The sequence below is a fragment of the Lycorma delicatula genome, chromosome 6 (genome assembly GCF_047948215.1).
Source record: "Lycorma delicatula isolate Av1 chromosome 6, ASM4794821v1, whole genome shotgun sequence".
Classification (NCBI taxonomy): domain Eukaryota; kingdom Metazoa; phylum Arthropoda; class Insecta; order Hemiptera; family Fulgoridae; genus Lycorma; species Lycorma delicatula.
The window spans coordinates 87,973,017-87,999,517 of record NC_134460.1 but is presented as its reverse complement, the minus strand read 5'-3'; the positions used below and the strand labels follow the sequence as shown (position 1 = coordinate 87,999,517).

The following is a 26,501-nucleotide window of genomic DNA, read 5'->3' as shown; positions in this document are numbered from 1 at the left end:
GTTTTTGTATATATTTTATATCTTAGAAAAAAAATTTCAAAAGAAATTTAGGCTTTTTTAAATAGCACTTTGTTTAGTTTAACTGAAATAATTAATACAAGTATATAAAATTGTAATTAGTTAAATACGTGAAGAAGAGTAAGTTCTTCAAATTATTTTAAACTGACGCTTTAATTTCACTTAATTTAAGCCTATTAACCTTAATATAAGTCTATCTCCTGGCTTAAGTAGTGAATAAAAGCAAACTATCACTTATCACTCCTTTCTGTTTTCTCCTGTCGTTTACTCAACTCTCTTTCGTTCCTTTCTCCCACTCTCTCTCCATCACGCTCTCTCTCACTCTCTCTGTATGTGTGTGTACGCTTGCGTGCGTTTAGTCTTCCTATTCGTTGTCGCTAGATACCACTAGTGACTTCCCTCAGGTGACTAACCTTGCTCATCTGATTAAATGGATTTTGATTGACCTTATAAAATGTCACAGGGTTGACAAAGTTTGGCAGGAATCATAGTTCACTTTTATCCAACAAATACTGTTGGTTAATTTAATTTCGTTTTGGCTTAATAGACTTGCTATTAAGAGCAACAGGATAATGAACTACGTTTTTTTCAATAGGCTACATTGACCTGTGAAATTGTAATTTGCAACTGATAATTTCTTTTAAGCAGTCACGTAAATTAATAAAAATAAATAAAATGCATAAAGAAAATCGTGCTGTGTTTGTATAAATGTTTATCTTTGAAGCATTCAGAATCTATTATAAAATAAAATATTTATACTATTTTTACTTTCTCTGTATTTAAAAAGAAAGTGTGTTTTAATCGAGAATATTTTTTAATGATTGCATTTTAGCTATCCTAAATTTAGGAAACAAGAATTCGCTATTACGGCTGAACTTAACAAATCGTAAAAAAAAAGAATTACGTTTATTTTTTTGTTAAATATCATTATGATTAGATTTAAACTTTCTTATTGCTAAAAAAAAAAGTTAGCTTAAAATTAAAAATTAAACCTAAAATGAGTACTCAACCAAAAATAAAACTAACATAAACCAATTATTAAATCCAAACATTGTTTTTTCCTTTACGTTTTTTCTTGTTGGATGTATTTATCCTAGATTAATTAAATTATCAATCAAATAAATTCTAAGAAAAAAGTTGGCGGAATAATTTTTTACCTGAAAAAAGAGCAATATAAATTCAAATAACAGAAATTATCAATTTGGCTCGTATGAAATATTTTCTTTGTTTTACTCATATTTGTGTTGAGGTCGTTACTTATCACCAAATAGAAATTCCTGTGGTGGTCCCGTTGTAAATTATATTTAAAAGTTGTAATTATATTATAAGTTAAGTGGAATATTTTTATAACGAATAATTAAATTATCAACGTCATGATTTTTTTTGTTAACTGTTTTAGTATTGCACTATTATAGCTAATGATTGTGCATTTTGCTATACTAATATTTCAAATATTTTCGGGCAAAAATTCATGAAAGTTATTTAATAAAACTTAGTAGAAAAATATAATAAATATTTTACAGTATTTCAAACCAGTTTTACATTTAATTTTTGTCAAAACAGTACGTGTTTTACCTTAAGATAAAATGTATTTAAATAATTAACAAAATTAACTTCATAAAATCACACTAACCATTAAAATACACTTTTTTCATTTGTTCTTTAAATATCGATTTGTTTTAGTCTACGCCAAATTAATGGTTGGCAAATTGCTGGTAGTAGTTCTTAATTTGGCATTGACTTCTAAAAGCCGAAATTTAATTGGAAAAGTACATTTTGTAAAATATTAATATATATATATATATATATATATATTTTTACATCTACTGTTTTAATTATATATTTTTAATTTTAGTAACTCTTTGATAAGTATTAATTATCCACTGATAGATTTCTCTCTTTAAAATAGACGTAAAGTTATGTTCTGATGTTTATGTTAAACAAATTTTACTAGTAAAAATTATTAAAAACTAGTTGAGTTGCATTTATCGAGTGCGTTAAATAAAATGTCTGATAGTTGATATCGTTATGAGTGACCTATCCATTTTACTATTTTTAAAAAGTAGACGTCATAATAATTTCCGTTTCCTGTTTATCATAATTGTAGTTTACGATTACAAACTATAAACTGTCAGCGTAAGTACATCAACTCAAAAGCTAAATCTCTTAAGAAAACTTTCGTTTTTAAAATATAACGTTTGCCTGCAATGCTATTTTTGTACTTTACACACACACACACACGCACACACGCGCACACACACACACACACACGCACACACACACACACACACACACACACACACACACACACACACACACACACACACACACACACACACACCTCTCTTACTCTTATCCTCATTCTCTCATCTTACTATCCACATTCTGTTGATAAACAGATTTACAAATTAGTTTGCCATTAAAAATTTAAAAAGAAATTTTGACCTTAGAAATAACACTATTTCTTAATGAGATGGTGTTTAGTTAAATGAGATCCATTTAGTTTATTTTTTATAATTACTGTGTATTGGAGATTTAGACGAATATGTTATGCAGAAAGAGGAAATATCATTCTATATAATTGCAAAAAAATATGTTAGTAGCACTATATCTTTACTGATAAGTTTGACGTTTAATGATTAGCTTCATAGTAAAGGTAAAACTTAATTGAGAACTTATTCTACTTCCAGTTATTACTCAATACAATTTCATTTTTAAAAATTAAAAATCTTTTAACTCGATTGTACTTTACACTACACTGTGTGAAACGTCCAAAAAAATATTCCTTATTAGCTACTTAATACCCAAATTTTTCATTTAACCACGTAATCCGGTGATTATTAATGTACAAATTAAAAGCAAAATTCTGTACCATTCCAAATGTAATATTTATTTATTATTTGGGTAAAAAGAAACTGTTACCCAGCTATTTCACAATACAGAGATTTTAAGTTAGATTTATGTTTTTAGTTGTTTCATCTGGTTTGATGACTTTTTCACTTCTTTGTATGTTTCAAAAAAGGAAGAAAATACATTTAAAAAAAAGAATACATTTCCTGAGAAAGTACAGCTATAAAATGAGAAAGTAAAGTTAAAATTTCTTCTACGAGTGTAACTTTTTCCTGTGTACGTTGTATTTTGTTCAGTAATGAACAATAAACATCCCTCTCCACCAGGGTCCAACTAGATGAGTATGATATGTATGACTTGAAATGAGGTGGCCTTGTAGAGAATCAGGCCGACCATACCATTCCTGAGTTGTGTGGCTGGGGCTTCAATGGTTAATTGAACCCCCAACCACCAAAGTACACGGGTATCTATTGCTAGTATTCATATCTGTATAAAAGCAAAACTAACTCTTACTAGGATTTGAACCTTAAAATCTTTCACATGGAAAATAAGCAGTTAAACAAGTGATTTGCAAAGGTGATACTGCATTCCGGTGGGCTTATTATACCGATAAGGTACAATAAATGCAATTAGATGAAGTAAGAACGGAAAACCTCTTCAGACCTCACTTTTTGTAATATGCGTAGCATTTGTTGCTTGTCATTTTAGGGAATGGCTTACACGCATCTTTAAGGAATAATTTACTCTTGTTAGATAGTCTACAAATATTTAATTACTAGCAGATCCGGCAATGCTTCCCTATTGCTAGATTTGAGTATATAGATTAAATGAACACAATTGAAAGTTTGATCAAACATTAACAAAATGAACATTACGGAACTTCACAAACTTTCTTTCCCTTTTACCGTTTCCCCCTTTCCGTTGTCTCTATTTTTCCTTCCGTCATTTTCCTCTGTTCCTATTTGCCCTTCCCATTTTCCTTTTCCCTGTTTTCATTTTTACCATATTCCCTTTCCCTTTTTCCTTTTTATCTTTCCCCTTTCCCGTTTTCCCTTTTTTCTTTTTTCTTTTTTACACTTTCCCCTTCTTCCTTTTTTTCCTTTTACCTATTCAGATTTTTCCCTGTTTCCCTTTTTCGATTTTTCCCTTTCTCGCTTTTTCCCCGCGCGTAAGTCGGTCCAATAACTTTTTAGTTTATAGCGGACATACGTATCGGGAACATTGAAATGGAATCGTAAAATATTTAATATAGCGTGTATTTCTTTTACGTCCAAACAGATAGCGCTGTTTTTCAAAAAAATAATATTTTTACCTGTCACAGGTGTGACATCTTAGGTAAATAAATAGTAGATATATAAGAACACGCGAGTATCGAATGCAATGTCGTGTCACAATTTTAAAACAATTGTGAAGAACTTTCGGAGATTTAAGATTTTGAACAAACAAATATTTACGTTTTTCTTTATATAGAAATCATCTGACGCATGTAAAATTTTCTTTAGAAGAAGATATGAACAGTTTAATTGAGATTTTGTTTAATATATAATTATAGTATCCAATATAATATTTATTATTTTTATTACATATTTTACATTAACTGCATTTTTATTTACATTCAAATAAAACTGAATGAAATAAAAAAAATAAAAAATATCTTGTCATTAAAAGGAAATCTGACAAAACAATTTTGTATCCAACTCTATGCCTGAATAATCATAAAAACTGCTCTAGACCACCTGCAACAATCTTCCGCTCACCTTAACAACTAGTGTAAAATTTACTTCTTGTACTCATAACTAGCGCAGGTGTAAAGACAGCTGTTATAATTTCGCTTCCCATATGACCGTTTTTTTAAATTTCCAGTTAAGTTTGATATTTTAGATTTTTATGTTTAATAAAGTTGTTTTTAGAATGTTCATGGTTACTAGGTAGAGTTATATTTGTATTTCTACATCATTAAAACTTTAAAAAAAATTAAACGGTCGTTGCTCGATGTAATTCAGGGTTCATTGTCTATAACAGAACTTATAATACACCTTTGATATTTACTCTGATAATCGTGTTTAACTATCCGTAAAATTGTTCTTAATGTGTTAACATTTTTCTTTGGTTCTAAGAATTATTTACACTGAGCAACCATTTTTTACGTCTTTTTTGAATGAAATGAAATTATCATGACTATTTTTATCATTAGTTTTGACTGATTTAATGTCTCCATTTTTATCTGTTCTAACGTTTTTCACATCATATATCCAAACAACTAATCTCATTTAACTGGATTTTTATTAATCAGGCATACACACACGGATTTAAATATATTTTTGGCAAATGTAGAAAGGAAATCTTGCATAATTTGCAATCGAATGAGGAACAGTACAGTGAACGAATGCAACATTCGTTCAGTATTACAGAATGTTATATTACAGTATTACAGACGTGGATAGGGAAGAATTTAGTGTTTTGATCCGTTTAATTAATCTAGATAAAGCCAAATAGTAATATATTTTACCGAGCAAAGTTAAAAAATTTAAATAAATATTTGGAATAAAATTATAATTAGTTTTAGTTTAAATACGATCCACAACCAGTGATGCTATTACTAAGATATTAAGATTACAGTGGTCGAACACTTTCATTACCCGCATTTCGTCATTAATTTTTTTTTAACCTAATCAAAAGACGTAAGTAATATAAAACTCTTTTGTAATAAAAATGTCCATCTACGTCACATTAAAGGACTTTTTTTTATATTATATAGGAATTTTTATTAACTATCTGACTTCTGACAAATCCTATAATATACTTTTTATTGCTACATGATTTTTAATGCTTCCATAAACGTTCAAGACAGTATTATGATCCAGCTAATATATTTATCAGTTGTAAACTATTTTCAAACATATATTCATTTCTTAGTACAACATGAGTGTTTATATTAAAATCTTGCATTTATCAAGTTTGTTTTAATCCGGACTACATTCAGCCCATTTTAATCCGTTAAACGAGGTTTTAATTTTACATTTATCCTAAAATACCTTAATGTTTGGTGCAGCAATCTTTTGTTTTTTATTTCCCAACATTTTTTAACCATAATTTTCATTAATTCGTCTTAAAACCTTTGCGTTTTATATTTTATCAATATGTTCTCCTATGATACATATTTATTTACCTTCCTAACTTTAGTTTATCCATCTACTATTTCTGTAGTCATGCATTTTACGATTTTTATTTTTGGATCCTGTAAATATGTTTAGTATTATCTGATTTATTTTCTGAATTATGCCAAACTTATTTCCATGTATTTTTTAAACACGATTAAATTTTATTTGCATAAATAAAAAATTCCAACAACTTTATATTATTATAATTTTCTCATCAAATCAATTTTATTTCATTTAAATTACATCTTTTATTTCGTTGAAATTCTATTCTAAGAATGAATTTGAAATTACATTTTTTTTTACTATAAATTAACAATTAGATTTCGATCAGAACTATAATGACATTTCTGTATCTTAAAATAGTTAATTTATTTGATTGTTATTGAAGTTGGAAAATATTTTTCTATTATTTAAGCAATTCAACATAGAGGTAAACGTTTTTAAATTTAAAATAATTTTTTTTGATGCCTCAGTTGATAAATTTGTTGTACATTGGTACAGTCTTTAAACCGGAATTGTCTAATATCTTGAATTTGATGATATTAATGTATTTTACTAATATATTTAGCAATTATAAATGTGTAGAATGTTTGTAGGTAGGTAAAAATGTTTTTATTCTTCTATCTAAATGTTTTTACTGTTTATAACCAAAGAAGACGTTTAAATGTTATCGTTTAAGTTTTGTTTCTATTCACTAGAAAGTAGAGATTTATGGTTGTACTTTATAGTAATCATGAAGCCTCTCTAATAAATTCCGGTCTAGAAAATTCCCTTCATCAGAAATCATATATATGGTTTCCTCCTTCCGTTTCTTTTACGATAAATGTTTTATTAAGGATATTTAGAGAAAGCTGAGTAAAAATTGAATTTATTCATTGAACTCTGGTCTAGTATTTTGTTAGGTTCTTTAAGAAATAGTTTTACTTTAAGAACGTAATCTTTGGAAATATTGAATTAGTAGAAAAGATATTGAAAATTTTGATAAAAATAAGAATTTAAACAGAGTTTTGTAGATAATCATTTTCTTCCTCTTCAACAGTTCACAAATAAAATTTATTTTTCTAATTTAAAATTTTAACATATAATTTGCATTAATGATAACGTAGTTTTTTTTAAGGTATTTTATTTAATATAAATTTTATTGTAATATTTATGAGAAGTAATTTTTAAAAGTGCATCAAGAACAACAGTCGTTTCGTACGTAGGGGCTCATTTATCATTGCTTTACCTTTTTTGATTATCTTCCCTTTAATACAAATTATAATAAAAAACAAATTGAAAATAAAAAGCTTAATATTTGTTTTTAAATTTATCCAATTATTCGATTTTTTAATATCTGAAATATATTTTCTAATTTGTATGTTGCAATCTGTTAAACTAGTGAATGTAAATATATAAGTTCAGGACTTCCATTCCAGAGTCGTGTGATTAATTGAATCCCAACCAACCAAAGTCACAAGTATCCACTGTAGTATTCAAATCCGTATAAAAACAACTAACCTTTACTAGGTATTATTCAAATCCCTGTAATGCACTAACCTTTATTAGGATTTGAACCTGAGAAACTCAGACATCAAAAATCAGCTGTTAACAACTGATTTGCGACGACTAGTTAACCACTAAACCAGCCCGTCCTAGTTGGTTTAATAGATAACTAGCCGTCGCAAATCAGTTGTTAACAGCTGATTTTTGAAGTCTGAGTTTCTAACGTTATCCTTATAAAGGTTAGTTGCTTTATATGGATTTGAATACTAGACAGCGGATATCGGTGTACTTTGGGGTTCAATTATCTTACATGCCTTTTGTCGGCCTGAGTATATATATGGACTACATCTTATTTACATGTCATACAAATCATCCTAATCTGATTGGATTGTGGTGGGGGGTTTGCTTATTGTTCATTACTTACACAGAATACAACGTACACATTAGGAAAATAAAAAACTGGGGTTACTATAATAGCAGAAAATTCTTCTCCATGCTTCCTAGACGGTTTGTGACTGTTAATAATAAATACGTTAAACCGACCTTTCTATAACGGAAAGTAATATGTGTTAGTTCTCTAATTAAATAAGAAGGTGATATATCGTTTAAGAGCGGTGTACTTGGTTTTTTTATTTGCTTTCATGTATTGTAAAACATCTTCACTGATTCTAATGATGCACATCTTAGTCGATTTGCTTCAATCAATGTATACGCGATTTGTATACTTTCTTCACTTTTTTTCAAAACACAAATAAAATGATGCTCATCTGCATGCTCTTTTTTAAAGAATTTTAAAGAACATGCTCTATTTTTTAAAGAACAGTTTAGAGAATCCCGACAAAAAATTAACTTAATCCTTTTTCTTCCTCTATTTTATAAAGAATAACTTTTTTCCTTTAATGTAATTTAGTAAAAATTAACTACTTATTTATTGTTATATGTTTTTGACGAAATTATAAAGCAGTTTAATTTTTGAAAGTGAGCAATTTTATGAAAAGCTTTTTTTTAATATTGGATAATCAAATATATTAATTGTAAATAACTATCATTAAAATAAAATATTTTGTAGTATCGCCAATAAATTTAGTTTTCTGTCTAGATAATCCCCTCATGAGAAATCACATGATTTTCTTCTTAGGACACAGTAATTTAATTTCATCTTTCATTAATTCTTTTATAGTATAATGAAATGTTTTCATCTTGTTTGAATTAATAATTTTGTGTGATTTTATTAGTCTTTTTTAATACTAGCATAACATAGTTTTTGTTATCTTTTTTTAATTTTCTTATTTTAGACTTGTTTTAATATATATGTTTGGGTTATTTTAAAAGATTTAGAAAGAAAAAATAATCTAGAATTCTTACTTTTGGAATTACTTTTAAATTGAATAAAGAATGAAAAAAAAAAAAAAAAAAAAAATTGAAATAAATTTTTTTAATTAATGTTTTTTGTTGTAATATATATATTAATTTTATCTTTTACGTTTTCCATATACAAGAAAAGAGATGTATTTCCTAGAATGAAAATTTTACCCTATGAAATGATATACCGTTGATACAGGTAGAATTAATCTGTATCCATATTCAAACGGATGATGTGGGTAGCGTCACGTTCATCCGACTTAAGCTTATTCTCAGTGAATATCAATACCCATTATAGGTTGAGAAATTATGTATTAGATTATGAATTTTAACCAGTAGGAATTTGATTTGACTTCCTTATCCACATATTATATGGATAGGAAAGTTATTGATTTACCTGTAAGCTATCCTTCTCTTCCTAAACGATTTGAATCGTTAACAGTACGTTTAACCTTATCTCTTATGTTTTATTCAGTTAATGCCTTCGTTCACGCGTAAATGCCTGTTACATTGAATCAACAATGACACATCTTAGATCGATTTTAATGTAAGTTTTGAATAGGATTTCTGATTTCATAACCAAAAATTTTATTTAATTTTAAATTACCTAATGAATATGATGTCAATTGAAAAATAATTAAAATTCTAACTTTACATTAAAGTAATATTTTTTTTGCGAAATAGTGTGGAATATTAATTAATTCTTTGAAATAAATTCTTTCCGTGAAATTTAATGAAATTTTTTTTTTACCTAGATTATATAAACAGTTTTTGAAAATGAAATATTATACAACTACACAAGTTTACAACTATAAACAGAAATTGGAATTAAAATGGAATTGATGCCTGATTACTCTTATTATTATTATGAGCACAAATAGGAGCCTAACATAAAAATATCGATTATAATAATGAAAATTTTATACGATCGTGGGTATGTTGGAATGATACTTTATAATCTTTAACTTGGAAAATGATTTTGATTACTAATAATACACGGCATTTTTCATACACTACAAGTGTGATGAAATCATTTATATCAATATAAATTACGAAATTTATTTTCTGAATAAAATTAAAGAAAAATTAAGTAAAATTGTATAAATCTCTCCATCCAATATTTTAAAAAGTAATATTATAAGAACTTTTAAACTGAAGAAAAAATACTTTTTTTGGGATTTTTGGAAATTTCTTGTAAATAGTGAAAATTTCTAGAATTTCTTGCAAAAATTCTAATACTCCCATCACTATGTATACTTGTCTTTAAAGCAGAAGTATAAACTTGAAATTCTGGTTACTTAAAAAAAATGTTAGAAAATCATCTATGTACATGCACACGCGCACGCGCGATCTCACACGCATGCAATCACATGCACACATATGCGCACAGGCACCTGCTCATGCTTGGGCGCGCGCACACAAACATACACACGACTTAAGAAAATTTTTTTCAAACCCGAATTACAAAAGCAAAATAACTGTTGTTATAACTGTAATTGTCATCATATATATATATATTTTTTTTCTTCAAAAAATTATATACCAATCAATTTATATGTTATAATTTAAAAAAATAATTCTGTTTACAACAAAGGGCCATATTATGTGTTTCTTTTGCCATTTTTCTACACACCTAAACTTTTCATACACCTTACCCAAACCAATCAATTTATCTGTTATAATTTAAAAAATACTTCTGTTTACAACAAAGGGCCTTATTATGTGTTTCTTTTGCCATTTTTAATAAATTACCTAAACATTTAAAAAAAATTTCCTACCCATTTATTTAAAGCACAATTAAAATATTTTCTTTTACAGAAAAAATATTATTCTATTAATGAAATTTTAAAATAATAGTACATAAAAAAAAATATGTAAAAACTAACCACTGAATTTTCTGTATTCTGTTTTAAATGTTCGCATAAATACACTGAAAATAATTTTTTAAATATATATTAAATACATAAAGTATGAAAAATAAAATCTATTTACCTAATGGATCAAATTAAAAGTTATATTTATTTTACAAATAACCAGTTCAAGATTTAGATTATAATAGTATTTAAATTTTAAACTTTTATCTCTATTGTTTAATATTAATAATAATTTAAATTATCAAGAATATTTTTTGTTCTCCAGATGATGAAATTAAATACAATTACAGAAGTTATCTTAGGCTGGTGTTACTGGCCTGGAAGATAATTAGTCCACTGTAGTAATAAAATATCATAAGTTACATTTGAACAACGTTTATTTTTGGCGAATTGGTATACCGGTTTTAAATCTTGATCTTTTTAATATAAAACTACATCGAACTGTTGTGCATTTAAGTTTGTTTTGCTAATGTACGTATATCGATTCTATCTTTAACTTTCTCTTTATATGATATTGGTGAACGTAAATGTATTTTGAATATAAAGTAATAAGTATTCAAAATATAAAACACTTGAACAAGATGTTGTTACAATATTTTATATTTTTGATCTTAAATTATATAATATACATTTAACTTCTTTTAACTCTTCCTTCCTTAATTATGATGTTTATCATAGTTATCTTTTATAAAATTATACGCTGCTGTAGCACTTACGTAGTTTTTAACCAGCGAGTCGGTTAAAAATACATATGACGTAGATGTACATGTTAGTAAAGTTGCCAATTGAATGAAATAGCGCGCTAACACACTACCGCACTGTTATTATTATGTGATGTCTATAAAGATATACTTGTGTACATTTGTTTAAATTTTAGTGTAGTGGAGGGGACCCCTTCTTTTTTTCTCCTTCTCTTCTAAAAAAAAATCGTTTTACTAGTAGCGTGTTTAGTTAGTATTTTTTAGTTAGTGTTATCGGCCGTTTCACTACAATACGGATTATTTCCGTTTTTTTTTTTTTTTTTTTTTATAAACATGAACAGTTAATGCGGTTCATATTGTCATTTTACATTTAAATATATTGCAATCTCTTTTTTTGTGGGTATTTATTATTTTTATTCTTCCGCACTGCGACTTTAGATTTTACTTGTATGCAATTAGAATATTATTGATGCTGTTAAAAGTTAAAAATGGTCGTCGTGTTGGTGGGTATAGGTTAATTTGGAACATTACCAAAGACTTGGTTTTGAAGTAAGAAATAAGTACATTGTAGGTCAGTGGCAACGACTAAGATAATACTGTAAAGACATCATCATTGTTGGTTTTTCATTAATTTTAATTAAAATTACGGTGGAAATTAAATTAAAATTTTTTTTTGTTGTATTAAATCGTACAGTATTCTTTTTTTTAAGTATTAATTGTTTATTTTCAAATAAAAACTAGAAATGTTACTGGTTGAAGTGATTTAATAACTAATGAAGTTTGTTACGGTGATTGTTACTGAAAACGATTATAGTAACACCATTAGAACTTCTTATTCAGGTATATTATTAATATTTAATTATGTAACAATTGTTTTTCTTTTTCATCATGTTTGATATCGATTAAAAAATTTATTTTCATAGATATTGACATAATTCGGTTAAGTTTATTTCATTTAAAAAAACATTTACGTATTTGGATTTAAGTATATATCAGTGTGCGTTATAAATTTTAAGGACAACTTAAAAAAAGAGTAAATAGTGGTTAATATCACGAGAGTGGGACGCCTAATGCTTTATATATCAGTTTGATGATTTCACAACATGTTAGGGATAATTATTCTGGAAATAAAGGGCTGTAGATTAAGTAATTATACCACCTGCTAGTTCTACGCTTCCCGTTGAGTACCGCAGTTAATAATAGTTGCAAATTCAAAATTGGCTTGGGATAAGCTTGTTGCTTGTAATAGCAAGTTAGCCATTTAATATTTTATGAGAGTTGAAGTTAAATATTAAAAGTAATTAAAAAAAGATATTCGCTTTGAGAGTAATTTAAGGTAAAATATCTTTAATAACGTAGATTAGAAGTTGATATTGAGATTTAAAAAAAAATTATATTTAAACAATTTTTTCCTTGGAAAAATATATATATTTTTTTAAATATAAAACAGACTTTAAAAACTTAGCTAAAATATATAAAAATATTTATCCTATTTAAATGCCTTTGAAAAAAATTCCTGTTTCATTATTTTTTGTCAGATTTTTTGAGTTTACGTTTATTTAAAATATGGATTAGGCCCGTAATAAAATGCTGCTCATGTGAAAAATAAACTGTACGTAAGAAACTTGTAACTTAAACAAATACCTGCTACTGAGCGTAACACTGAATTTCAGGAACTTATACATTTTTATAACTACGAATTTTTTTATTTTTATGCGAAAATATTTTATTATCCAGAAATACTCCAGGATATTTGTAATAATTATCCTACATTAAGCAGTAATGATGATAAAAAAAAAATTAAAATTGTCTGTGAAATGTTTAATGCAATTGTTGGTGTAATTTTTCATTTAAAAATTCTTCGTTGAAAATCTTAGGACTGGAACGAAAGACGAAAACTCTATGAACTCTGACCATTTGTTTAAGAAAGAGATTGTTTCTAACATAACAAAAAAGTATGGGGTAAGAATATTTAGAAATTTTTTAAGGTGTTTAAAAAGAAATAAAAAATATAATATATTGATATACTAAAATAAATTTATATTTATTTATATATCTATAAACAGCTTATTTTTATTTTTATTCAAAACAAAAATATCGTAAATTTCATTCTGAAAACATAATAATTATTTTTAGCGTAGATTTAAAAATTATACTTATTAAAAAGTTATTTTAAGATTCAGGTCATGGTAATTTTATTTACTGGAATCACCTAATTTCATTTTATGCTTTATTATATACACAAAAACGAACACATCGTAATCGTTTGTAGTAGATAGATTATTCCGTCCCTTATAATAAAATTTTAACAAAGATTTTTTTGCAAAACAAAAGTTCATTACTCTTTTAATACTTAACTTGGTGATGGCAAGTGACTATGATCTAGAACATGACTAAACATTGTCATTTTTTTTTCTAAAAAAAAAAAAAAAACCGCATCCGATAAGAAAAACATTTAAATTTAGGTTACCAGTTTGCTACAGTCTGTTAACTATTTATCTAAACTCCGTGGAAATTTTTTTCAGTTTTAAAAATACTTCAACGTTATTTTATATATGTATTGACGCAACCCAGTTTTAATCGAAATCCTTATGTTAAATTCTCCGTATTTTTTAGAATTAAAAAATTTCAAATAGTTGAAATAACCCTTTTTCTCTTTTAAATTTTGTTCAACTTACCTTTTTTTATTATTATTTAATAATCTTTTCAAACTATATATTAATTTAACTGAATGCATTAAATTAAAAATTGAAAGAAGAATGTAGACTTTAATTACATTTAATTATATTATATGTGGTTCCCAAAATTTTCCGAATCACGGCGCTGTTTTTCAATTAAAATTTTTCCATGGCGCCCTACCCTAAGTAAAAGTATGACTACTCGTAAGTAAGAGATAAAAATAAATATAACTCTTGTATCTTCATTATTTTTTATTTTTTTACTTTATTAACATTAAATTAATAATTATAAATGTCTTTGTTTAATTAATTATGAAGATTTTACAATATTTCGCTGCGCCCCTGTGGATAGGTCGGGACTCCCCAGGGCGCTGCGGCGCACAGTTTGGGAATCACTGATTTAGCTATTTAAGACGAATGAAGTATCTATCTACAAATGAGATTAGTGTCTCAACCGCTTGGGCTGATTTTACTGAGCTTTGATACTGTTTAATATTGAACATAAATAATTTAATGAATTAAACAATAAATAAAATATATGATACAAATTATAGAATATATTATTATAAGATAAACTACTAAAAAAAAAAGTAATACCACCGGATATGAAAGAAGCCAACTAAAGGCTAGACATTCAGTTTACTTCCTTTCATTTCAGTTATGAAGTGAATGACAAATAGTATTATCAGTAATGTATTAATCATGTTAATAAGGGAATGAAATAATTTATTCACGTACGTGAAAGAATTTTTTTTTTAATGTACTTGATATTTTGTTGCAAGTTTTATTTTATTTCATACGGTTATTATAAAACTAAAAAAAATCAAAGAAATCTGGATTATTATTTCTAACTAAAAACCTGTTTGAAATGTAATTTAATCCATAAACGATATTAATTCCTACTGTCGATTGAATCTACATACGTACTTTAAAAAATATTTTTATATATTATTTAATACAAGGAATAATTGTCTGTGATTGCAATGAAAGTAAAGAACTGGTTTTTGTCTGTTTGAAATCTGTCGGTCTATTTTCAAAACGGTGCCAAAGAATACCGAAGGTCATTTTAATAGTCTTATTTTATTTTCGTCTAAAAATTCTTTATCTATACGCTTTTACGTTGTATAAAATATAAAATTTAACTTTGATCTGAACAAAGCAGTTTATTCACTTGAGCCAAAATGTTTGGTTTTAACTTTTTTTTTAGAATTTATTTAAAATAATAAATTGCATGTATAATTAGTACAATATTATATGAAAACTGTGTGGAATAAATAAAGGGAAATAGTGTAGTAAATGATTAGTATAAATCTGAGGAACTTGATTGTATGAATTTCTCACGTTGATAATTTTTTTTTAAGAGTTCATAAAAATATTTGGATTTAATTTAATGCTAGAAAATATTAATTAATGGAAAAATAATGTATAAAATAATTTTGTTTTTAAATTTTTGTTGACTGTATATCATATATTTTACTTAAATGTAGGGCCCTACAGGTTCCTCTGTTTGTTGCGTCCTAGATCCTGGGGCCCATCGATGCCTATCTTCACCGCCGGATCTGCCACCTTACAACCTCTTCTACTACCAAGATAATGCAAAAGTTTTTCCTCCTCTTATCCTTCACTATCCTGCTCGAATTGGTGGGTTTCTGTTTATTTATACATCGTCTGTGTTATCACTTGAGGTGTTAACATTATGTTCCCATCAACCCGCTTCTAAAGGCCTTTCCCAGTCTAAGACTTTTCAAGTAAAGGCTTATAGAAACATATTCCGAGGTCCAAAAGCTGTTCGAAAGTATTCTAATATAATAGAGTTGTCACGAATTTAATAGCCTATGTTTAATTAACTAAAAAATATTTGTCTAGGGTAGCTAAATTAACAGAAACCTCAAATATTCAAAGTAGAGTTACTCTTCTGTTTGAGTCTGTTACGTCTGGTCATCAATGATATTTGATTTGATAAAAATAATTACCATATAGTTAATTACCATTAACTCTATCAAATCAAATATCATTGATGACCAGACGTAACAGACTCAAACAGAAGAGTAACTCTACTTTGAATATTTGAGGTTTCTGTTAATTTAGCTACCCTAGACAAATATTTTTTAATTAATTAAACATAGGCTATTAAATTCGTGACAACTCCTATTATATTAGAATACTTCGAACAGCTTTTGGACCTCGGAATATGTTTCTATAAGCCTTTACTTGAATATTGGTTTGAAGCAATTTGTTTGTGGGAAAAATCCATTTATTGGTTTGACAACTGGACAGCAATATCGAAAAATATTGAAAAAATGTTTGTTTCTACCTCGTGCCTTCATTTCAATCCATTTTTCTGTAAATGTATTAGTTTTTGTCATTATTTTTGAATATTTTGTAACGTTTTTATACCAAACATATTACATCGCGTACTTTATTCTTTATTGGTTACAAAAAATTAATTTTCTGCCGCATTAAGATTTCATTGTTTCTTTACGCTCGTGCAGCGATTAAAAATGTTCCATAGTAAACCATAGTAAAAATGTTCCATGTAAATGTCAGATAATTTTTATTTTAAATGAAATTATTTACGTGCACAATTAATAATTTATAAATGAAGAATTAGTTTATTTATTTATAATTTTTAACGATTTATTTATGATAAAAAAAAACACATTCAAAATTAAATATATCTTATGATTAATTTTAGTTATTCTAATTTAATATGACTGTACACAAACACTAAATATACCTTCTGAAAAGGAATAAAACAACTTTGTCTGTCGGTCGTAAATTGTTTCCGGACAGGCAGCTTGTGAGACCGGACTGCAAACGGCGTGGCATTTCCGTTTCGTTAATGCCCTCTCATTCCTTTTTATCAACGATATACGTATCACTTGTTATATGGCTATACACCTGAAATCCGCTTCATGTACATATTTAGTTGAAAGAGAATTTAATTTTCATTTAACCTTATATTTCCGGTTTTATTACGACTTTTTATTAATATCAAGAAATTGCTGTTTTTGTTTTTTGATTTGGGATATTTATTAATTTATTAATAAAGAAAATATAACTTTAATTTAGTATTTTGTTTCATTTAATTTTATTTTATAATAAATCGTGGATTAACTATGTTACGTTATAATTTCTGAACAAAAATTAAATTTTGAATGGTACAGTTAAATAATAGTAAACGTACTATTTTAAATTAAACGTGCTAATTACAAAATAAAGGAAGAAAAACTTTCAAAATCTTTTATTGGTTTCTGCTTATCGTTTTTTTTAATGTAGATTTAAATTTCAGTATAAAACATATCTGGAAGTCGTGAGTTCACTCTTAGAAGTCTAGTTGGGATCATCTGGGCCATTAAATGTAGTCCAGATTTGATTTATATTATTTATGATATAATTATTTTGTTTAGCTTAAAACTATTTAAGCTCGGAAATTTTTTATTTTTATTAATTATATTTATTTTCTGGTTTAATTTTGTGGTTAAGGTAAATCAACTTTCAACTTGGTTAAACATCAATTATTTTGTTTAGATCTCAAAAAGTTTTTTATTTTGTTATAAAAGAGCAGGCATTAACAGCTATGGTCATAAGCCCGGTGGAAATTGGTAGCGTATGAATTGATGTCATGCCTGACCGGGATTCAAAACCGGTACCTCCGCACGAAATGCAGAGATGCTACCTACTCAGCCTCAGAGGTCGGCAAAGTCATCGAAAAAGTGTTTTGATGAAATTATCAAAACACTTTTGTTTGCTTTTTTTTTGCTATTCAAGATAATTCCTATCGTCCTGTTCCATGAATGAATTCTGAATTTTCGCGTGAAGGCTAGACAGGAATCTTGTCTTGTTTTCTCATGAAAGAAAAAGCAATGATAGAATATAATTCAAATTAAAAAAAGAGATCAAGTATTGTTCTGGTTAGGGTTTAAGTGTGGAAAACTGGATTAGTAATACCAGAAATCTTTATTAATACCCGTAAAAGAAATTTATACTTAGGCGAAATATATTGTATTATTATTGTTGTTATTATTACTCCCAATGGTTCTGAGACTCGCTCGGGACTGCCGCGATATGGATTCCATATCCGTATCGCAGCAGAGCCCAACTTCGGAGACACGGCGCAGGGGAGGGGTTCGTTTGCATCTGCTGCGGTGAAGTAACGATTTTTAGCTGTTACCTCACCCCAAATGACTCAATAGCGGGCTTTCGCCGAAAAGTTGCCGCGCTGGAGTATGTTATCCTCGCTACCGCTGGTGGATTGGTGGTAACTGGTGACTTCAACTCCTCGAGAACTCTCTAGTCCTGAATGAGCGTAACCAGCTCTTTGGAGACGAGGGAAATATCGGGAATATTGGGAATATCCTGGGCGGCGGAACGTCGTCGTGTTCCTTGTATTGAGGATCACGAATCCAGTACGTGCCGCCATATCCAGAATTTATTTCCCTCCAGAGTTTGTGTGCGCCATACCCCACTCTACCGCCCACTAGAGTTCTCGAGGATTGCAGGATGCAGGTAGTGATCACCAATATATCTCATTTAGAGTCCTAGATGTTACACGAGAGCGCCCGGGGCCCCCACGGCTGGTGAAAAGATACGTCAATAAAATTGACGAGAAGAAAATTCAAAAGAAAGATCTTCTCAGGGGTGGTAGCCTCTGAAAGCATCACCAACGGTGGTGGGAGGACGCTGGCGCTAAAGCCGTAGTTGCTTCGACCATGCGGCTGATCGCTTCTGCATGCAACGCTTCCATGCCCCAATTAGGTGGCACCCAATCAGGCTAGTATAGGAGGACTCAACCGGAAGTAATGTGTTAAACGGTTCCGGGTCGTCCTGGCGAACGGGTGGTGAACGGGGGGGAACGGTAGTCTGGTGATATAGTGATTGGATAATACCATCAGCGGGAGCACGACACTCAGTGCGTAAATGCATTTCCACCTCCCTCCACAAAAAAAAATTATTATTATTTAATACCACACCTTAATTAATATTAATACCACTCCTCCCTAAATATTTGTTCTGAAAAAATTAAAAAATATTCGGCTAATAGAAATGTTTTATGTATTTACGCGAAATATTTAGTAAACATTTACTATAAATACCCTATTATACGCATTTATAAAGGATATTAAAAATTTGTTTACCTTTATTTTGGTTTTCCTTTCGTTTTAATATTCAATATTAAATACAATCTACTATATTCATATTATTATATAAACCTAAACTATATAAATTAGTAAAAACTTTGCTGAAAATATTGAGCACGACAACCTACCAAAGCGGTCATTCACCTTTAAAAATAAGCTAGGCACTAATAATTAAAATTAATGCGTTGTTTATATAAAATAAAGTTTTACGCCCTCTTTAATACAACAGTTCTTGATAAAACTACCCCCTAAAAATTTTTTATAATACTTATTAATATTTATTTCCTGCAGTATACAGCAGTCGGTCGTAGTAGTTTCTTTACGTCTTTCGTTCAGTGTTCGTGTGCTTTATGTCCAAGAGAAAATGTTTTAATATTTTGGACAAGATGTGCGTATTACAAAAAGTCGGTGAAGGTATCTAAATAAAAGATGAAAATATTTTTAATAGAAAGTCCTACAATTTTTTATTTACTTATTTGTTTTTGCTTTTTTCATTTAGCAATTAAAGTGCAAAACTAATAAAAATTGATATAATATTTATTAAAGACAGTATTATATAATTTAATATTAAAGTATTATCTGTTTATAAATTACAGTGTTAAGTTACAGTATCCTCGCACACATCCGATAGGTTGATCGGTCAGATAAATAGTTTTGAAAGCTTTATTTTTCTATTATTACGATTCATATACAAAATTTTATAAGTTCGTTAGCATTCACCTTTACAAAAATAATCCGCGCGCGCGCGGGTGCGTGTGTAATATATATATATATATATATCCAGATATCGTTTTTCGTTGACTAATTATAAAGAAACATAATTTGATGACTAGATATTTATAAGAAAAGTAATTTTTAATTATTAGTGACATAAAATTAATTGGGGTAAAATTCATATCCCACTTAACTGATTATTAGTTTAATATACATAATGTTCTGCTTCATGGAAATCTGATGGTTGTTAATAACATATAATGTTATTGAAATCGACTAATTAAGGACAAATCATCCATTTGTGTGTGCTTCTTAACGTGTATCAATCAAATAAGAGCACGAGAAAAGGAAGTTGTTGAATAAGTGTTAACATTTTAAAATATTCTCATGACGTTATTTTGTAACTATGTTTTAGATGTCCTTAAATGATAAATTTTTTCTCCAAAACTTTAGTTTTTTAAACATCAAATTCTAAACAGAATTTAGTCTTATCAGGTCACGTAATATTTTATACAAAGATTATTTTGAGCTTTTGACTTCTCTCCTCAATAAATAAAGGAAAAAATATTTTTATCGCCTTTATTGCGTTGTACCAAAGTATTTTTGAGGATTTATAGCTTTGCAGTTTTATCTAAAAATAGTTTTTTTTAGATTTAAAGCCTGTAAAAGGTATATCAATCAGTAAAAAAATAAAGTTTTTGATCAACCTTTTTTTAGATGTTTTTGGCCAGTAACAAAATATTTTTTACGTCTTTATTAAAGGATTCCCCTTTAACTAATAAAAAAAGGTTTTATTATTTATAAATATTTTGCTTATTGTTTAGCGTAATGAAAAAAAATATCTGTAAGATATGAAATCAAGTATTATATTATTAGTGGTAAATTTAACTATTATTTGTTTTGGTTCTAATATTAGAGCGTAATATCCGATAGTTGTGTTTCTTGTAAAATTTTAAGAAAAGAAAGAGCTGGAGCAGATGATGACAGAGAAAAAAATTAAAAAACACGAGGGAAAAAAACATCTCTGACAAACATTGCTCGTTAATATAGAATAATTAAAGAGTGTGTAGGTGACAGTTTTGTATATAGTATTTGTTTATAGAATTTTTTTTCAATTTTTTTTAATTATATATATATTATATATATATATATATATATATATATATATATTATCCTGTCACTCCTGGTAACGTAAGGATTCCAACGCAGTGTCATATTTCTAAATGGTTCAGCAATTGAGCTGCTCTGTTGGAACACACATACGGATACGTACATCCTAAATACATTACACTCCTTTTTGGACAGTCATGAAAAAACATGTCAGTTCATTATTAAGTGGAAGGGAAGATAGAAATCAATTTTAAAATGTGATGTTAAGGTATTATTAATTTTTATTTTTAAATTCATTAATCATCATTATTATTAACTCAATAAAAATTTGTTTTATCAAATATTTCATTAAAAATGTTATAATAAGCATTGTTTGGGTATTTAAAATAAAATATTTTTTTTATAAAAAAATTGTTTAAATATAGTAGTAGTTGTGAGTTTAAGATATCAAACATCTGGATGGAAAATAAAATCCAGCATAATTTAAAAGTTGAATTATTAAAGAATCTGAAATTGCTTTTACATATGGTTAACATATAAACATATTAATGTTTAAACATTTCAGAATGTTTAATATAATGTTTCTAATTTATTTTTATATCTGAATTCTTTAAGTTTTGATTTTGAAAAATATTTGATTACAACTAATTTTTCTTGATTGATCGCCTCTTTGTAAAAATACTTTTGAACAAAATAGTTAATAATGTAATAGTATAATTAAAACTAGTACTACGGAAATAGTCGGATTTGCCAATTTAGTTTATAAAACATTGTTTTTTTTCTTATCATGATATACAAATTTTTAATTAGCGAAGTACAGTAAATGAAAAATGTTTGACTAAATAATAAATGCTACTTATGAAATTAGATTTAGAAATAGTTAACAGTTATCTATTTCAGTTAGTTAGTTATTTTCTATGTCAGTTTAGTTATTTTAACTCATACTAACACAAAATAGTTAATCAACATCATATGTATACATTTAGATGTTTCTTTTAATGTTACGAAAAATAAAGACTTGTAAAAAGGCTATAAACTTCCCGTAAAAAAATAAGTAAATAATACTTGTGTGTAATTTTATTACGTATTTTATCTCTATACATAATTACTGCTTTTAGTATAAGAGATGCAGATAAATATATATATATATATATATATACGATGTTTTATCACTAATTATAGTTATTTAAAAATTTTTTGACATACTGGTACAAAGTAAAGAAAGTGTTGTGATCGCGAAAAATTTCGGTCTTAAGATTTCAACGGAAATATCCATTTTGACTATCCCTAATCCATTTTGAATAGTTTCGGCGTGACGTCTGTACGTATAATGTATGTATAACGCATAACTCAAAAACCGATTAGCTGTAGGATGTTGAAAGTTTAGATTTAGCACTGTTGTAACATCTAATTGTATAGCTCTCTTTTTGATTTTAATTGAAATTAAATATAAAATTTTAATTAATGAAATATTTGGATGTTAAAGGGAAGGTGTGGGGTACGTACATCGATTCCTTTTGTTTAACTTTTTTTTAATTTAAATATATTGATTTATTAATTATTAATCCGAGATTGGAAAAACATTTTTACAATAAATAATAATTCAATGATAAAAAAAATGAAAAAGTTATGAATGAAATAAAATTTTTATGTACTTCTAAAAATGTGTAAATGTCATTATAAATTTGGTGAAACATCTGATTATTTAATATTAATTGAAAATTATAATTCAGAATCGTATTATTTTTGGATTTTTCTTAGCAAATTCTTATAAAAATTTATAATTTATTTAAAAAAAAAAAACATTCAATTATTTGACAGAAAAATAAAATACATTTTACTTCCTTGTACGAATTAAACAAGTACAGTTTCCTGAATCCAGTTTCGCTAGTTTCGGCGTGACGTCTGTACGAACGTATCTTCTCGCATAACTCAGAAACGATTAGTAGCATGTTGAAATATGGGATTTAGGACTGCTGTAACATTTTGTTGTGCACCCTCTTCTTTTGGTTGCAAATCGACAGGACCAAAACTGTTAAAAAATCAAAAAAATTTTGATTTTGGTCTTAACTGCAGTAATAAGCCGTTATTGAGAGCTTTTCAACGATATATCCAGAGTTATAGCCAAATAAAATTTCAATTAATGAAATATTTCGATCTTACAATTTTTGAGAAATATTTCGGCACATCGGTTCAAATTTGACTTACTCTCCTTTCTTTTTCTTTTTCTTTTTCTTTTTTTTTAAATTTAAATATACTTATTTGTTAATAATTATTAACCTCTGATTTAAAAAAAAAAAATTTTCAATAAATAAAGTTATTAATGAAATAAAATTTTATGAGGTGTCCACATCAGATTTTTTTTTTTGGAAAGGCTTACAAATTTCTCTGTACTGAATTCATATTTATTACGGTTTGAATAGTACGATGTTTTTTCATTCTCAAATTTTTTGACAATTTTTGTGTCGAAATAAAGATAGAATGTTTAAAATTATGTTTAAAATTATTTATTTTATTTTTTTTTTGAAAAGACTTACAGATTATCATGTAAATGGATGTAGGCCTATTAACTAATGAATAAACTAAATTATACTTTAATGTATATGACTATAATAATATGTATTGAATAATGTATATAAAATGTTGTTTTTTTTTTTGAGTTTGAAAAAAAAATAATTTAATGCATAATTATTTGAAAGTACTTTAATAAATGTTGACCTTGAACTGAATGCAACTAGTAAAAGTTATGCGGTATTTCTTGTAATACGTATTAAGTCTTAAGTTTTTTTTACGAAGTGAATTCAAAAGACGACCTCAGATAACTTAGGCTGTCATGTATACATGAATTATTAATCAAGAATATATAATAACATTGAAATAAATATCTTTGTAGTTCTAATTATATACGTAGGTCTTTATCCGCCGAACTCCATGGTGTTTGTTGAATATTAGAAGGTTCTGGGTCCGAATCCAGGTTTGACTTTTTCCCTAAGAATTTTGTTCTTTGTCGCGTAATTGTAATTGACTAATTGTTTGACATTATCTAAATATACATTTTATATTGTTTAATATCTGTATTAATATTTCATAATTATATATATATTTCGTTGAATTTATTTTTTACTTGAACTAAGTAAAGGGAAGTATATTGTGATCGCGAAAAATTTCGGTTTTCAGATTTCAACGGAAATATTTTGACCATCCCTGAATCCATTTTGCTAGTTCTGGCGTGACGTCTGTACCTATGTATCTCGCATATCTCAAAAACGATTAGCCATATAATGTTAAAATATTGGATTCAGGACTGTTGTAACATTTAATTGTGCACCTCCCCATTTGATTTTAATTTACTGGATCAAAAGTGTGGACCAAAAAATCCAAAATTATAAAAATCCAAAAGCATAATATTGGATTTTTTGGTCCACACTTTCGTGTACTCTAGTGTAATATATATTTTTAAATTGCTTTTAAGGCTGACAAATCATTGATTAATATAAATATTGAGGCATTTACAGAGAGATAGATCGTAAATAGTTAAAAAATTCTGGCTTTCAATGAATTTGTGTTGATGATTGGGCAGGTCTATATTAAAAAATTACTAAAGATATCAGAAGTATTTATTGTATGACGAAAAACGTATTATTTGTACACTTTTTTAAAATAGTTGAAAATTTATTACTGAAGCCCAACAGCAATTAGCCCTATCTGTTTTATTCTGGATGGCCCTCGTAAAATAACTGCCAATAAATGATAATGAAATGATTTATTTTTTACCTGACTGGTAGGGGATTGGCTTTAAAATTTTAATGTTTTTTTTTTCATACTTTACAGTTTGATACTTCTCTAATTTTTCTTTTTCTTAGCAAAAAATAAATTAAAAAAAAAAAAAACTAGTATAGTTGTGCAACCTACGAGAGCAGTATTAAATTAAATATGTTATGGAAGGATTTTAGCTCTTTAAAAACACAAATTTGCTGGATCTTGAACCAAAGACCTTCCAAATAAAAGGTTGAGAATGAAAAGTTGTTCGTATAGTAAACGAAATTAACAAAAAAATAACAAATAATTTAAGAAAAAGAACAAATATCTTATGAAAGAGGTTGCACGATATCATATGAAACAGCAAACTACTTATTACATGCCTGGAAAAGAATTTTGCATCGTACATAATATAGTTATACAGAGTTTTTTGCCTTAGTGGAAAATCCGTTAGTTTCCATTACATGAATCATTATAATATTTTCTTTTGTTTTGCAGTCAGTTCTGTTATTAAAAGATATTTCTTTTTTCACATTTTTCTTTACGCTCTTGAAATAATCTTTTGTCTCTTTTTACAATTGTTATTTATTTCCCATTGTATTTAATACTCATAGTTTTAATTATGAAATAATTATCTTACTGTTCTACTTTACTATATTTATAATTAGTTCTATATATATTGTTGAACCTGATAGATACCAGTACCATACCTCCAAACTCTTAACCAAATTGAAGGTGTTAACTAAGTTGATTTTAATTTGGCTCTAATTTAAAGCCATTTTAGTTGTGTTAGTATGTTTTTTAATTTATAATTTAGAAAACCTGACAAAAAATTGCACATAAAAATTACACAAGAAACTGTGAAACTTGCGTCTTAAAATATAGGAATGTAAAGAATAAAAAGATCTTTTGTTAAATTATATTCCTTTTAAGTTATCTGCAAAAGCTTAAATGTGAACTTTAGGATTACTCGTCAAAGTTTAAAAACATAGATGCACAGTAATTCTGCCTGGAGTCGTTGAACTATTGTTGTGGTACTGCTAATGAAATAGTAAAGTGAAAGGGATTAACTGTTAGAACATGACGAAGATTATAGCAATAGCCAACTGCCAGTTCACCAATCAATCTCCACCTTGTGCACGTCCACTGATATTTCTAAACTTGGATGAGTAATAATGTAATGTAATGTAAAGAGGATTACATAAGAAATGGGTCTTCTCTAAGATCAGATTTACAATTTAATAAAAAATTATTTCTTCTAAATTATTATATTTAAATTATTATTTTCTAATTACATATATTTTAATAATATAGTTAACTATAACATAACTATAACTATGACATTTGCCAACTGAATTATTAGATCAATAGGTCAATCTCTAAGGGAGAGTGTAGTGTCATTGCCTTTCATCACAAAATGTTAGCTTAGGTTGGGCTTGAAATTTTTTGACAAAATCCATTGTCATCGGTAATGGATTACCATGTAGTTAGTTAAAAAATAGATAAAACAAATATTTTTTGTATTTGATAACTTCCATATATATATATATATACTCTGTATTCCCAAAAAATGTTCAATATGATATTTTTAAAACCCTTACAGTTGTTTTTACATCTGACTTTATTAACCATGTCAAATATGGACTTC

General features: G+C 27.3%; 1 protein-coding gene across 1 annotated transcript in view; it reads left to right on the top strand.

Annotated features, from left to right (window-relative positions):
• Positions 1 to 26,501, top strand: part of toc (toucan) — a 566,336-nt gene that overhangs the window by 517,955 nt on the left and 21,880 nt on the right. The gene's annotated exons all lie outside the window — the stretch shown is intronic.